The sequence below is a fragment of the Globicephala melas genome, chromosome 11 (assembly GCF_963455315.2).
Source record: "Globicephala melas chromosome 11, mGloMel1.2, whole genome shotgun sequence".
Lineage (NCBI taxonomy): Eukaryota > Metazoa > Chordata > Mammalia > Artiodactyla > Delphinidae > Globicephala > Globicephala melas.
In genome coordinates, this window is record NC_083324.2 from 86,251,933 (window position 1) to 86,269,780 (window position 17,848).

Here is a 17,848-nt window from a genome sequence, read left to right on the forward strand (position 1 = left end):
GAAACAATAACTACGAGGTGTCATCACGGGGTGGCTTGACTGAGACTTTCATCTAGAAGCACGAGTGCCCTCTGATGAGCCCACAACTACTACATAACAAAAATACCCACCTAACGTTATCTACTCAGTCATTCCTCAGTTATTCGATTATTACTTTCACATTAAAAAACAAGGACACTGAGGATGAGGTCACTTGTCCATGGTCACGGAGCGAGTTAACAGGAGAGCGCGTCTGGGATTATGTTTTCTGACTCCTAGTGCTTTGCTCAGGTACTTATCCTTTTAGCCAAGGAAAAGAAACGTAGGGGAAAAAATCCTCATAAGATAGCATATCTGTGCCAGTAGCCAGCAAAAAGGTATTCATGAAAGCTCAGATTTTATCACACACATTTTCAGCGGCGCCAAAATGAGGAGAGATAGGCCCCCCTGAGACCAGAAACATTAGCAGACAGAACTAGCCCTTGGCTCAGAGAAGCAGTGAGAAAACAAACAATCTTGTTAATTTTTAACACTTCACATCACGTCCCAAACCATGCAAGGTCTAGAAAGTAGCACTGATTGCAAAATTTTTGGCAAAGGAATCTGAGGAATATTTAGATAACTGTGGTGGTGCTTGATTTCAAGTCCTGGACAGTTCATAGCCTGGCACAGAACCCAAAGTATCTCTGTCTTCCATATAATTCAGATCCAACTAACGGCTCTAAGGACCCACAATGGGTCGGTCACATGCTAATGCTCCTTTCTCTGTGTTACTTCACCGACATCAAAACACCCCTCTGAGAAAGAAGGGGTGATATAATTACTTTACAGAGGTTCCGAGAGGCAAAGTATCTGCAGGAGGAGAGGAATCAGGATTTGAACACTAACTGCCGCCTCTCAAACCTGCTAAACTGAACAATTCTCAGGAACCACAGCCTGTGCCAAAGGTTTTTGTGCTGTGATCTTAGACCACCAAAACTTTTTGTCTGTGAGCACCAACATAAACAGAGGGTGTAAGTGTCTATCAGATAGGCATTGGGGTGGTAAGATCTACCAGATGAAAGCCTGATTTGAAGACAATTTGATTCAATCCAACCTACGATAACTGACTACCTACAACCAAGGGGCCAAACAAATAGAATCAGAATACACCGGAGGGCTGTGCAGCACTTCCAGTCACCGGTGGAGGTGAACAGTGATGTGGCCGACAGTGCCAGGCTTAATACAAGGGAGAAGGGTGGGAAAGGGAGGGGTGGTGGAATAAATGGGATTATGGGCCTTAGAGAACATGAAATCAGGAATAACATGGACTGGAGGTGGTGGGGGAGGACACAGGGCAAAACTGCAGAGGATTGTGGGCATGACAAGGGACACAGAGCCCCAGACTGCCACCTCCTAATGTAGAATCTGCTGAAATCAACAGAAACAAAGTGTGACAGCACTAGAATCTACAGTCCACTTCAGTCTACGCATGTAGCTCCAATTACAGCAAGCAATTCCTTTAGCAAACAGCTTTAACAAATCAATTTCCGATCAAAAAAGTAAATGAAGAAACCCCAGGTGGTAAAACACAGCCAACGGCCATCTCATCATTCCTAAAGGTCCAAGACAGCGTCTGTGCAGTCTGACAACAGGCCTCCTACACAAAGCTATTTCCTTCTGAACGTAAGTCACGTTTCCCAGGCAGCCTTGAATAATAATTTTTAATTGTATGATGATACTTTTATAAAAAGTGAACATAAACTGAATGTAACAGAAAATCATGAGAAAATGACACTGAGATAGCAAAATGCAAAAGCACACATCACCACTAAAATAGGGCCGATGAACAGCATAATCTTCAGAGGTATGAGAGTGCAGAGACGAATGGTGAAAACATGCAGACATGACATACTCTGAAGTGTGTATAAATGCTTTATGAAAGGAGGGAAGGGCAGTCTTGGAAGTATCTCTAGGAGTATTGCCTAGGAAGTATCTCCAAGGCCAGAAGAAACAGAATAAAGAACCATTATAACACATATTTTGGGGGACTGAAAGAACTTTAAATGTTCATGTAGGTCACCCTTCTATTGAAATTTCTCTTTTTGAAAAAAATGTAGGCAGAAGAGTCACTTTGGGCTTTGACAATTTCCCAGGGAAAATTCAGTTCAATCCATATTATCAACTGAATCGATAATCAACTTAATCAATATCATATAAGGAGGACCTTCTATGTCCTAGAACCGTGCAATATAAAGAGAGCAGGATACTATACCTGCCTTCAGAGACCCCAGTCAGAGATAAGTCAGGTATATACCAGTAGCAGTAGTAGAAGCAGTAGCAGTAATTTTAGTGGTTATGGAAAACATTTACATTACACTTTATGACAGGCAGTGTTCTATTTTCTATACATTAACTCATTTAATCCTCCCAGGACTCCCGTAAGATAGGTACTACTAATATCTCTAATTTACAGATGAGAAAAATTGAAGCTCAGAAAGGTTAAATGACTTCCCCCAGATTACCAAATTAGTAAATGTCAGAATGTGATGGGAACCCAGGTATCTTGGTTCCAAATTCTGAGCTCTTCACTCAATGTACATACTATCGCTTGATAAATAACCATAATTCCCTTGCACAATGAATAAGTGACCACTGAAAATAAATCCTACAGCGATGCAAATGCAGAGGGGAGACAGACGAAAGTAGCTTTAATGAAAGCGGCAGATGAGCTCAGGACAGAGGCAGACGGTATAGGGTGGCACTAACGAATAAAAATATAACACGAGCGACACATGTAATTTTGAGTTTTCTAGTAGTCACATTTAAAAAAGAAACAGGTGAAATTAACAGTATTTAATTTAACACAATATATACAAAATACCATTTCAACATGCAATCAATATAAGAATTAATGAGATGTTATTCTTTTTTTCTTGCTAAGTGTTTGAAAGTCGGTATGTATTTTACACTCACAGCAGATCTCAATTTGGACTTGCTACATTCCACCTGCTCAGAAGACACAAGCGGCTCCTGTATTGGACACTGGACAGACACAGAGAGAAGGTAAGACTTTCAACAGGAGGAAAACCAAGAGCAAAGGCTTCAGATAAAAAAGAAACAACAAACACCATAGGACGCAGTATGCATGAAAGGGTGTAGTGGAACTTCCAGTTAAAAAAGGGGGTTAGGACCACCATGTTGAAGTTTGGCAAAAAGGAGCTACCAAAGGCTTCAATGGGGAGCAATGCCTTTAAAACTCTGCATCAGTGAGATGGTTCTGACAATGTCTTAAGAATGCCTTAGATGAGAGAGATGATAGAGCACAAGATAATGATGGCCCCAACTAGGATGGTGAGAGTGGATATGGAAAGGGGAAAGGAGTGTGAGTCATGGCATGACCATCTGTGATTGTCAGGTGACTGACTTGGAGGAAGCAGGTGGTGGAGGAAGGGAGTGGAGACAGTAAAAAACAAGAGTCAACATGACTCCAGGGTGTTAAACCTGGAAGTGAATGGAAGGAAAGTAAGACCATGCATCCAGACCAGGTTACCCAATCAGAGTATCCAGCGTCACTATAGAAGTGTTCGTTGTACAACTGATGAACTCTAAGTGCAGTGAGGGCTGGGAGCATGTCACATCTAGGTTTTATCTTCCCAGTCCATGGTGCAGTTCTAATACCATGTTTGTTCATGGGGATATAATGTACAGCCTGGTGACTATAGTATTTGAAAGTTGCTAAGAGAGTAGATCTTTTTAAAAAGTCCTCATCATACACACACACAAAATTTGTAACTGTGTATGGGGACAGATGTTAACTAGACTTATTGTGGCAATCATGTTACAATACATACAAATACCGAATCATTATGTTGTACACCTGAAACTAATATAATGTCATATGTCAACTTAAAAAAGTGTTTGTTAACAGAGGAGCAGGGATGGGGTGAACAGTGGTAGTGGTGGTGGGATACAGTGCACAGGAAAGTTAAAAGATAAAGTTGAAAGATACGCACAAGGACCACACTGTAAGAAATGCTGGAAGGGAGGCACAGTGTCTCAAAATGGATTAAGACTTCAGCACCTTGACTCTACATTTCCTATGCAGATCAAAACATTAAGGGAATAAAAATAGAGCAAAAGGAAAAAATAAAAAAGAAGAAAAACACTTTTACCAGAAAGCAAATTGCACTCTAGTAGATGACTATTCCTTTATTTAAAGCTAAAACTGTGTTATCCATGTAATTTATTGTATTAAAATAAATTTTACTGATGAAGATAAAATAACAAGAAAATGTGTCTTTGTACATCGACAGTAATAAAAAGATGTTTACAAGTCTGTATGCTACTCGGCATAAAAATTATAACCAAGAGAGACATTAAGTCCCTAATCATCAAATATTAGAAACGCTATAAAAACCGTTACCAAATTATGCAAGGACACATCATATATTATAGGCAATTATTTTATGTTATGTGTTAAAGTATTTAAAAGGGAAAAATCTGAAATCCCCAGAAAAATATGATTTTCAGAATAATAGCGAAAAATCTAAGATAGAAAGGTAACTGGATACAGAAACTCTATTTTATTAAATTGGAAATTCAGTTTAAAGGAGTTACATCATTTTAAGCCTGAGTTTTTTATTCAAACCTTCTGTTTCAATTACTTTTTACAAATTTAAATCTGCTGATGGTGTGCATATTTCCAATAAATACAACAGCATGAGATTCCATACTAGCAGGACACCTGCTAACATCTTTTATTCATGTACATGTTCCCAGCACAAAGCAATTATATTATTTCAAATATTTTAAAACATTTCCTATTACCACCTAACATAACTGCAGGTTACCTTACAAATCATTACCTTCCTTTTGCACTCCCTCTGTCTAAATCTCTGGGGGAAAAAAAAGACTTATTTGTGCTGTTGTTTGTAGAAGTCAATAATAGCTCACAAGTAATCTCAGTCTGGTTTACTTGCATCTGATCATAGACATGAGAATATAGCTTCCTATCAAATGCAGGAAAAAGGCATGCATATATAGATTTTGGTTCTTATCCTTGATTCAGCTCTTTGGAACTGGTTCCCAATGTTATAAATTCTGGTGAAAGAAATAAGTGCTAAAAGCTAGTTATTATACCTCTGAAAACCTTGAGATACGCACTATTCTCCTATCAAGGGCTCATCATCTCATGAAGCCACTGCAGTCTTGTCAGCTTCTCATCTGCAGGAGCGGGCACAGAGGTACACAGGGGGGCATGATGCTTCAAAGAGTGAGGGGTGCAAGGAATTAAGGAAAAAACAATGTGTGTTTATGTCATATTTTTCTGCATTTCTTGAAATGACAGTCACTCAGATATAACTCACAACTGAAAGTGGTAAATCTGACAGGCAATGAATTTCTTTATATTAATTTTAGGCCACCATTTTATGGATATGTCAGTTATTTTTTAGTACAAGTATCTGGGAGGGAAAAGGTTAGCTTTGAAGATTAATAAAGAAATCTCATTTTTAGCATTGAAATAAGGATTCTAAAGTATAACAATATTATTTAATAAATCTGAAACTATTCATTGACATATGCCTAAAGTGAAGATTTTTAATGAAGCTATTTAATCTATTTAAATCCATTATTTATATGACTTATAAATTATAGGCTATTAATAATTAGATACTAGCTATTATTTACTCTATTCCTTTTTTACCTAACTTTCTCAGCACTGGTGACTCCTCAACAAAAAAATATTTTTAATCTCAACTCGACAAAGAGACATTCATCTAAAAGAGAACCGTCTCACACAAAGCTTTATCATAAGGGCACAGGACTCCAGACCATTATTGTTTTATGACTAAAAAACGAATGACTTAAGACAAAAAGCTCAACAACTTTAAACTTCATTTCTATTCATTCTCTAATAAATACCATCTGGTGTGTACTTTAGGGATATAATACCCGTCAAAAACTTCATCGTATTATGAGAACCGGCACCAAGTTGATCTGAAATGCATATTTGAACAGATGTGTTTAAATTACATCTCCGTCTATCCACATGCATAAATTCAGAGCAAGCGTGTGTTGATTTAAAATGCATAAAAAAAGGGATTTGGAGATGCATCAAAAGCGAAGAGCATCTCAACGGATCAAGGCTCACATTACGAAAGGTCAGTACTAAAAATAAAGTTTGCATTTATTAAGGGTTGCACCAGGGGTCTGTTCATGGGAACTGATTTAATGTTTGTTGCACAAAATCAGCCACCGAAACTACACTAATTTTTTACTCCTCCATGTAAAACATTAAAACTATCATGCATGAACAGAAAAAATGGAATAGAAGACATCAAAATAGAGAAAATTATATGGCATGTTTATTGACTGACATTAGTTCATATGGCTTGGTCCCCCACGTTTCAACCATAATTTGCATTTGTCCTAGAAAAAATATCTGAGTGATTTCTGAAGGCATAATACTGTTCTGATTACACTTTTTACAGACATGCTTCCAAAAGTTAAAATTAATTAAATCCTCTTGGAATTATGAAGTTCATCAATGTTTAGCAAGAAATTAAACATACTAAAATACAAGTATGAAGGTAGAGACCTTAATTAAATATTCTCTATATTTTACAAGGTGCTAATTTCTAAGCTGGCTTTTCACCATCAACATAAAGCTTAATGGTGAGCTGAAAATCCTGCCCATTACTCATTAGGTTAACAGTATGAGAAGAAGAAAACCAATTGCTGAGTGAAATTCCTAGTTATCAATATTATCAACAAATATCTAATTAATTTATACTATTTTACATGATATACATGTACAAGCAGCTCCTGTAGACTCAGCTCTCAAGGAAGAAGCTGAATGTGAGACTAAATCTAGTCATTCATGAGTATTCATTCTTAAGTAGTGCTACTACCTAAACCTGTGCTAGATATACTGGACAATTAATATTTTCTTTATTCATAGATGAGGAGAGTAAAGATTAAGTATAAACCTGATGGGGAGGGGGGAAGGATAAATTGGGAGACTGGGATTGACATATACACACTACTATATATGAAATAGATAACTGGACTTCCTTCATGGCACAGTAGTTAAGAATCCACCTGCCAATGCAGAGAACACGGGTTCGAGCCCTGGTCCAGGATGATCCCACATGCCGTGGAGCAACTAAGCCTGTGCGCCACAACTACTGAGTCTGCATTCTAGACCCTGTGAGCCACAACTACTGAGCCCGTGCGCCACAACTACTGAAGCCCCTGTGCCTAGAGCCTGTGCTCTACAACAAGAGAAACCGCTGCAATGAGAAGCTTGCGCACCACAACCAAGAGGAGCGCCCGCTCGCTGCAACTAGAGAAAGCCCACGTGCAGCAACAAAGACCCAACGCAGCCAAAAATAAATAAATTAGATAAATAAATTTTTTTAAAACAAAATAAAATAGATAACTAACAAGGACCTACTGTATAGCACAGGGAACTCTACTCAATACTCTGTAATGACCTATATGGGAACAGAATCTAAAATACGTGGATATATGTATATGTATATGCATAACTGATTCAATTTGCTGAACAGCAGAAACTAACACAACGTTGTAAATCAACTATGCTCCAATAACAATTAATTTTAAAAAACTGATAGGGGAAAAGCTTTACGTACTGGTCATCTTTCAAATAAGCCTTTAAGGTACTATATAATATGTTAGGGCAGTTTAAGAAAAAGGACCGTTTTAAGAGGAATTTCAGATTTGTACAAAAAGGAGATTTCTGAGGTACAGGAGGAAAATCCGCTTTTTCAGAGTATATCTAGTCTCTTAAAGTGTAGATTTACAGTTCTTCTTACTGACAGGTTCCAAAAATTCTCTGAAGCTTGAATTAATTTATGAAGGGATAGTAATGAAAGTAAGCACAACTAGTAAGTGTAGTAATAACCGCTATGAGAAAAATTGCTTTTTATTAAAATTCTAAATGTCATCTAGGTTTATAGTTTGTGCTAATTATCCTGTCCGCTGCCCCCAGCCGGCCATTCCTGCCCTCTTGGCCCTGCTGTGAGCCCTACAGCTAAGCCCTGTAGGTACATCATACGGGCTCCACATCATGCATTACAGTCCACCCAGCTGACTTCCATTCCCTTCCTCGAAGCCCCATGTTCTCGAGCTATAGACCTGACACACATGACGTCTCCTTACTGCTCCTCCAAGTCTGTTTGGCAGAGCTAACTCTCCCTCATTATTCAGGCCTCTAAATAAAGGGCATTTCCTCTAGGAAAACTTCCCTGCACTTAGACTATATTCAGTGCCTTTTCCAAGCTGCCAAACTCTCTGTATTTTCTAATATTCCATTATAATTGCTTGTTATTTCTAAGTTTTTTCCACTGGGACTGGTAAGTTCCTTGAGGACACTGACTGTCTTACCATGTCACTACATTCCCAGGACCCAGCTCAGTGCTTGGCACAGAGTAGGTGCTGACTAAATATTAATGAATTAATGGCACAGAGCAGGTGCTGACTAAATATTAATGAATTAGTGAAAGATTCATTAGTCCCCCTTTTAAGGAGGAAAAATCAAATCCCATAAATAATTTTTATCGAGGCCTGACTATCAGCTGTTTTAGCTGAAATAAGTGAAATCAAATACTTATGTGATACATTTAACAAAATAGTCTAAGATGAATATAAGCCACATAATAATTTTTCAAAGGAAGTGAAAGTAAGAGAGAATCACTGGAGAACAAACCAGTTTGAACGTGACTGTTATCTAGAGCAGAACTTCTGAATATATAGTAGATGCTATCTACCTACTTAAATCAAAGTGAATTAAAAGCAAATAAATTTAAGATTCAGCTCCTCAGTTACACCAGACACCTTTCTGGTGTTCTATAGCCACATATGGCTACTTCCTATCATACTCGACAGCACAGATACAGAACGTTACCATCGTTGCAAAAAGCTCTGTTGAATAGCACTGTTCCTAAGAGCTGAGATCCCATAAATAACAATACTTAAAAAAAAAAAAAACCTAACTATAGATTTGAACCTTCTTTTCCTCATTTTACAAATTGGTGATGATATCTACTAGTTATGTTGCTACGAGGATTAAGTGAGATACTTTAAAAGACTTATTAGCTAATACATAACAGTGTCTAATACATAACAGGCGATCAAACAAGTTTCCTCCCTCTTCCTCTTGTAATGCAAAGGCACTTTGCTCAAAGTACATCTTATCACATGTTCCCCCCAGTTGTGCTAAAAACTGTGTTTTCAAAATTTTTCTGCAAGAAAGGGTAAGGGGACAGGGCTTGAGCAGCACTTCAGGACTACGGGGCTCAAGGTCTCCCACCTCCTGACTTTTCAACCAAAGCAACTTCAGATTTAACTGTTACAGATTGGGTTTCTCCTTGAGATTGTTCTTTTTTTTCCCCCTTCCCTTCCCAACAAACAAAAAATCCCAAAAACCTCAATGTCCTGGAAGATATGTCTCCAGCCTTTATGAATAGCAAGCAAGTAAGGTCCAACCCAACCTAACTCCTTTGGGGTCATCTCCTCCCACAACCTCCCTCTTCTCAATGTTCTACACACGGAGTTGAAGATATTGCGACCAATGGCAACAGTCAACTAGAAAACAAAGTAAATGATTTTGACAGGGGATCCTTGGCTTTGATGAATTAACAGATGCTACAAGTACTGCACAGTTATTTTTGTTTATGAGTGAAGTCCATGCCAAAATTGAAGTGACTGAAAATTAACCTCTATGAATCGTCTGCATGGGACACCTACAGGCAAGAATATTTTCAAAGGAGTTGAGAAAACAGTAATTCATTACAACCTGAAGTGGAATCTGCTATGATGTGTTGTAACTGATGCTGGGTAAAAATAATGTATGAAACACAAAAAAAGCCTTAGGTAAACAAATTTACAAGCCTGTGAGAATAAAAGCCTATGGTACTGATGAGCAGGTACTCTGTGGAAATATTTGAATCTTATATGTTATTGAGCCAGTAGTGTCAGTAGTCAATTTCATTCACTCTTGTGAACTTAATTTTCATCAATTCCATGACCTTTTGTCATCAACAGAAGCTGAACATTTTGCCTCATCCTACCACATACCACTTCAAAGGCTTTGCAGTGGTAAAGTTATACCATGATATTTTTTGAGATCAAGGTTGATAACTGAAATTTTTCTTGACAAGAAGAAACAACTTCAACTACTATTATCAAATGGCCTTGAAAATTAGATTTTGTTATAGATTTGATAATGTCTCGTAATGAATTCAACCTATTACATGGCAAATTTTGCTTTTATGCAAAACTTATACTGCAGTGAAGGCATTTATAACAACAACTAACTTGTTTAAATCACAAGTAACGTTCAGGTGCTTTATACACTTACCATGCTGTCAAAAGTGAAAGCGTGCTCTCCATCCCCACACAAATTTGCAGCAGATGCATTTCCTGAGCTCAAACTATAGCCTGAGCAGCATTTTTCTGATCTCAATACAAGTGCAAGGGAAATGTCCACATTTGAAAGTCTATTGAGTTGTATAACTGAGAGGAGCTTCCACCCAACCTTCAGTTGGAAGTAATAGATTTGATAAAAGGAAAATATCAAGAAAAGGATCTAACAGAATTCTATAAATGCCAAGTGATAAACAGGTTCAATTAAAACCACGATAGGGGGCTTCCCTGGTGGCACAGTGGTTGAGAATCTGCCTGCTAATGCAGGGGACACGGGTTCGAGCCCTGGTCTGGGAAGACCCCACATGCCGCGGAGCAACTAGGCCTGCGAGCCACAACTACTGAGCCTGCGCGTCTGGAGCCTGTGCTCCGCAACAAGAGAGGCCGCGATAGTGAGAGGCCCGCACACCGCACCGCGATGAAGAGCAGCCCCCGCCTGCCACAACTAGAGAAAGCCCTCGCACAGAAACGAAGACCCAACACAGCAAAAATTAATTAATTAATTAATAAATTCCTACCCCCAACATCTTCTTTCAAAAAAAAAAAAAAAAAACAACCCATGATATACTGATGTCATGAATTGAAACCAATATTTGGCATTATGTATCTGTGTGAAAAGATATTTTCAAAAATGAAATACATAAAATCTCATTAGACATCAACATTGACAAATGAATATTAGTGACTGAGTTTGATGATAGGGAACATTAATCTTTGTACCCCAATAAGTGAAATGTTATCCAACTAAAGTAATTCTATTCTTACTAGTAGTAGGTCAATATTTTAAGTATTGTAGTACATTGTTATTATATTTTTACTTTCATCAATAAAAATTTGTGAAAGTTGGTTTCCCTTAGAAATGGGTGGTAGATAGATTATCCTTGATTTTGTTTCTTGACCTACAAAGTCTAAAATACTCTCTAGCCCTTTACCAAAAAAGCTTGCTGACCCCTACACTACACGCTTCTCTCATGACCCTGAAGAGTATAAAATATATATGAAAGTAAAGTTTTCCTCTCAAATATGAGTTATGTTCAAAGCAAAATCTATGGCAGCTATATAATTTTTTTAATAGTAAAGAAAAGTACCAGAGTAGAGGAGATTCCCAGGAGGGTACTAGGCAAGCTGTGCTTTGTCTCAGGGATTGCTTGCACTTTGGTCTGAATAATTCTATAAAGAGAATTTCAATAGATTTTAAACAAGCCCAGTCTCCAATCATGGGTCTCAGAATCTTGCTTATTGAGAACTTAACTCTTTAGGCAATACTTAATGTTGATTACATATTATATGTTCCTGTGATGATATGTTCCTATGATTGCCTAAGATTGTTGTTGATAAAGAGAGAAAGATGCTGAAATAAAATCTGTATTGAATCTCAAGCACAAACATCAACATGCACATACATTAACAGAATATTTCAATACGAAAAGTACTTAACATGCTATCAATTTGGTCTATTTCATTAAAATGAGCACCAGTAAAAGACATTATGTCTTTATACATGCCATGTAGACAAACCCACCATATTGTAAAATTTATAGATTAAAAGATTTTAAAAGTAGTTGAGTTTACAATTCACAAATAAAATTCCTAAAATGAAATTCTGTACCCTTGAGCCTTTTGTTTACATAGGGAAAATGTCATACATCAATTGCTCATGTTTTATTTCTTCATATTTATTAAGTCAAACCAAAACTGGTTATTTAAAAAATAACAAAAATAATTTGCTGAGATTAGATTATCCATTTTTTGCTTGGATGAACGAACAGCTGTATTAAAGTAACCCTATGTTCACGTGAACAAGTCTTTTATGTGTTGAACTTGTAGGCAGTTTGTGTTGGCCTGATAACAAAACAGATGTTTTCCTTAGAGATTTGGCTACCCATGTTAGGTACAGACCAGCCTTGGGATCAAACTACACACGTGCTTTAAAAAACTGTATTCATCTCTGTAAAATAAAGTCTATCAGACTAGTTCATCTATGAGCTGCTTTAATTGGCCACTTACTTGAAATTAAACAGGTGTAATTCCAAACACTTTTTTATTTTACAAATTTTTTTTTTATTAAAAATACTTAGAGGATATTAGAATCTCCAGAGATAAGACAGTGGTGGCTCAGAGGTAAAGCTGGGAAACTCATAAGAGTACCAGTTGCAAAACCAACTATGGTGACAGAAAATAACACTGGCTCCTTAAGAGAGAAGATGGAGACCATCTGGCAGGACCAGAATTTCGTCTTCATCCACATATCTCGATGTAGTTTGGTATAACTTTCTGTATCTTTCTTCCAGGTTCCGAGGAACACATTTACTGTTTCCTTTATAACTGTGCTCTGGATTCCGTTTTTCTAGAGCCCCTGGTGGGCCTTCCTGTCACGCTTGCTCCTTGCTCTAGCGCCATCATACTCTTCTCTATACCGTGGCTCGCCTACACCAAGGAACAAATCCACCCGGCTTGTCCTGCCTGACTCCTCCATCCCTTTCCCCTAACTGGTTCCAAATAGCTTCCCTCCTTCCTTTCCTTTCCAGACTTGTGGAAGAACAGTCTATCATTGCCACTTCTACTTCCTCACGGTTAACTTCCTGGAAAACCTACTATAACCTGGCTCCTGCCTCAACACAGTGATGAAATTATCTCATCTCTGGCAAATCCATGAATGTTATTTTCTGTCCTAATTCCACTTGACCTACTTACTGTGTTTCACACTGTTAATCATCCTTTCCTTTACTGATCATTTGACAAACCATGTGATGGTGTGAGCTTTAAGGTCGATGGGTTGTCAGTGTATAAACAGTATTAGCATTACAGAAAGAAGGAGCTGAAAAAGACGTGCCTTGTGGGAGCTAAATGGTATGGGGAGGGTGTCTATGTTATTTACCCTCCAAACACAGACGTGGAGTGAAAGTGTGGTGCTATTAATAAACACGATAGGACAACAGGCATAGACCAGGATGGTCCTAGGCAAACAAAGAAAAAAAAGTCACCACAGGTAATGGAGGAATAAAGGCCTAGATGACTCCACACTTCCGGGAAACCTTGGGACACTGAAGCATCTTCCAAATAGTATTCAAAAGTCATGCAAATAATACACTGAAAGAGACTGGGCCTTGATATGTGGTAATCTGTTACTCAGTAACAGAAAATGAAGACACAAAGAATGAACTAAGGGAAGTCCTAGACATCCACTAACACCCCTGTCAGCTTTAACGAAAAGAGAATGGACCAAGGGAGTAATTAAATCAACTCCCCCCAATTAAAAATACCCCAGAAAAGGAGAAACTGAGTGGCTGGAGTGAGAGACCTACTTTTCAATGTAGCCCCCCTTTATACTTTTTTTTTTTTTGCAGTACGTGGGCCTCTCACTGATGTGACCTCTCCCGCTGCGGAGCACAGGCTCTGGACGCGCAGGCCCATTGGCCATGGCTCACGGGCCCAGCAGCTCCGCGGCACGTGGGATTCTCCCAGACCGGGGCACGAACCCGCGTCCCCTGCATCGGCAGGCGGACTCTCAACCACTGCGCCACCAGGGAAGCCCCCTTTATACTTTTTGAATTTTTTTCCCATGGCCATGCATTCCCTATTACAAAATAAATAAGAGTGAAATTCATCATGACATCTCCACAGATGATTTCAGGAAAGCATCAAAAGAAGGGATTTAGTGGAAACTGATGCTTCTACCTTCATACAACCTTGAAGTTAGAGCACTTAACCCACATAGCATAACGTACTTATCCTACAGGGAAGCCCTAAACAGAAGTTTCATCGGCAAGTCTCCCAGGGAACGGTGCTTCTCCACCACCACCTCCATCACTCTGACTTCCAACACTCTCTACTCTGACTTTCATCTTATCTCCTTTTTCTCTCTTGTCCATTCAGAGAGTGATCGACATTAGAAAAAAAAAAAAAAAAAAGAGAGAGAGACAGAGACAGAGTTGGTGCCAACCAGTTAATTGCTGGATGTCGGGAGCGAGGAGGAGAAGAGCATCAAGTTCACTGTCTCCAAATTTTAAGTTGTAGCAACTTTGAAAGCCTAAGTACAGTGAAGAGAAACACTAAAGCCTTAAATCAGTAAAGCTGGCTTGGGGAAGGGGATACGATTTCTGTTGGAAGCTGAATTTGAACCGTCAATGGGGCATCCAGGTTAAGAGGTCGAGCAGGTACTTGGTAACAGCTGTGTGATCCTGAGCATCTCTGCCCCACCCCAGTTTTATTGAGAAATCTTGAGCCTCTTTAAGGCTGTGTGTTTTAGCCTACAAACTGAGGATAAAACCTAATTAGCTGAATGCTGGGAGGATCAAATGAAATTAACATCCACACAGTTCTAAGATACTGCCGGGCACAGAGGCAATCCTTAAATGCTAACTATTATAATTGTTGGAAATGGGAGAGGTGAGTCAGAGTCAGGAAAAAAAAGACCTATTCAAAAGTTCTTTCAATAGTCTAAACAAGGTATTTCATTGACTCAGCGCCTGGGCTTACTTCACCACAGTGACTCCATTCTGCCCAGATGACCTTCACACCAGCTTCCTTCAGATTCCCCAGCACCTGGGCCCACCTGCTCCTTTCTTGGATTCCCCGACTCCTCCTCAGTTCCTGTGTTTAGTCCACCTGTATTTCATGTCTCTGGCCCTACCGAGCACCCCAGGCCTAGTGATCTCCACCTCACACACCCGGACCAAAGCCTTCAGCTAACTCTGCTCAGCTCTTCCCCCACAGATTCTGTTTTCCAAAACATGGTCGACATGGGAACCTGGCACTGCCACGCCTCTCACCTCCCTGCCCATTAGGATTTGCATCAGTCCAGCTGAAGAGGGGAGTGAGGAAAGACAAATCCTTAGGCAGGAGGGATGTGGAAACCGATCAGTATACAACTACATTCTGAGCTCAACAGGGAGGGGAATTAAGGTGCTACTTGTTGGGAGGTACCATTTTACTGCCAAATAGGTTAGGTAAAGTTGGAGTATTATACTTGAAAGAGATGAAAAAAATTTAATGTGGCTAATATGAATGTGGAGAAACAGACTGAAAAAGAAAACAGAGATGAACAGCAAAGAAGGCTCAATAAAGATTTAAAAAATATGACTCCTAAAAGAAAAAACGTCACCCAATGACCCCCCAAAATATGACTCCTTTAGTAAGGTTAAAGCCAGACTTCCAGAGGCACATTTAGCAATCTGGAGGGGGAGAAGTGGGTGCTAGTAGTAGGGCCAAGGCTAGTGGTAGGGTTAGGGTTAGAAGCAAAGAAAAGCCAAAGCTGCCTCAAAGAATATCACTAAAAGAGAGGACCATGGGGTCCAGGCCAGGGGGAAGCCAGAAGACTGGAGAATTAGGAGAGATCAAACGATGAGAGTTCATGACAAGGATGCAGAACAGGAGAGAGAGAACACAGTGGAGGCTGAAGTTCACCCTCTGGCAGCCAGTTGTTATTATAAATGGACAACCTAATGTATAAAATCATGTCCAATAACAGACAGAGAAGTGTCTAGAAATGAAGCCATTTTCTCTGATAACGTCTTAGTTCAGACTGCATATATGTTTGGTTTCACACATGGGTAGTTTCCACTTTTCTCCAAAATGAATTCCTGGAAAAAGCATTATAAAAGTCTGCCTTTTCTCATAGGAATCATAAAGATATTGGTTGTTGCCCTTCTGGTTGTGCCTTGACATTAAGTAAATTAGAGATAAGACCAAGAATATATCATAAAAGCAAAGATATAATAATAATCATGTATAACCATTTAAAACATTAAAACCGTGTTCTAAGTTTTAAAATGGTAGAGTTTCAGAGCAAAAGTGAACTTTAGAGCATGCTTAGTCTACTCCCTGCTTTCAAGAGATGAGACTCGAAACTACAAAGATTAAATCAGTTTTTCCAATTCAACAACAACACACCTATTTTTCTTGATTCCCAATCAAATAAATGCCTTCACAGCCTATTTCAAAAGAATTCCATAAAATGAACAAAATTATACTGTGTATTTTGAATACATAAGGATATATAATTTACTTACAGAACTGAAAAAATACAACTGTATTATATCATAATTTTGGATTATCTTACATTAATATGTTAGCTGCAAATACATGCAGTTGCCCATCTGTATCCAAGGATACGGAACCCATGGGGGCCGACAGTACTAAGCCATTTTATATAAGGGACTTGAGCGTCCATGGATTTTGACATCTGCGGGGGTCCTGGAACCAATTCCCCAGGGATACCAAGGAACAGCTGGGCTTCCCTGGTGGTGCAGTGGTTAAGAATCTGCCTGCCAATGCAGGGGACACAGGTTTGAGCCCTCGTCCGGGAAGATCCCACAAGCCGCGGAGCAACTAAGTCCGTGAGCCACACAACTACTGAAGCCCGCGCGCCTAGAGCCCGTGCTCCGCAACAAGAGAAGCCACCGCAATGAGAAGCCCGCGCACCGCAACGAAGAGCAGCCCCTGCTCACTGCAACTAGAGAAAGACCGCACGCAGCAACAAAGACCCAACGCAGCCAAAAATAAATAATAATAAAAAACACACAACTGTACAATGAATTTTCACTTGCTTCTACAGTCTCCACTTCAAAAAAGGGAAAGGAATTCTTAGCCAACTCTTTACATGATAGTTAGAAATTGAAAACAATCCAAATGTTTAACAATGAGCAATAACTATGTAAAGAAGGGAATGTAAACTTACCAACAGGTTATATAACCTCTAAAAAGTGATAAATACATGGGCAACACTGAATCATGGAAATGTGTATTCTAAAGAATGATATGAGAGAAATGACTACAAACTAATAGGTGTTCAGCTATAAATTCAGAGAACAATATAAATAGCTGAAAATTAACCTTCATTGTATTCTTTTTTCTCCACAAAGTTCTTCCATGTCCATACATAAACCAACAAAAAGCAAGCAGATGAATGAGCAACCTGTCAGGGAAGTTTGGGATGAAGCTTTCTATCTCTAGATAAATTCCTCTGCAGCTAGAAAGAGGAACAGGGGTTCACAAAATCAGTTTACTATTCATTTATTTCAAAGAGAATGATTAGAGCACTTAAATAGTCTAATAATTCCCTTAAAACTTTCGTTTCCAAGGCCCAGAGAAAATAATAGTTTGAATTCTTTTTGTTCGTCTCCACTTCATTGCTCATTACTTTCCTATCCCCAAATAAACAGACCAAAATCTCTATGTCTCCAAATGGAGAAAGAAGTCAGAGGGGTGGCCTGAAAGTTCTAGACGAAGAGGGGTAACAAGAACATTCATCCACCTTTGCATTTCTTTAAAACTTGCTTAAATTTATAATAAAAATAAACAAGCAAAACCAAGTCAACACAAAAAAACTAGAGCAGACAAGTATGCCTTTAAGAAAAATGAACTGAAAAAAAGAAAAACGAACTGAAAACATATAGAAAAGCATGTAGGTAAGAGCATGCTTAATCAGAAAAAGTGA

The 17,848-nt window shown here is 38.8% G+C and overlaps 1 protein-coding gene across 10 annotated transcripts in view; it reads right to left on the reverse strand.

Annotated features, from left to right (window-relative positions):
* Positions 1–17,848, reverse strand: part of CDKAL1 (CDK5 regulatory subunit associated protein 1 like 1) — a 651,341-nt gene that overhangs the window by 198,996 nt on the left and 434,497 nt on the right. The window lies entirely within an intron of this gene.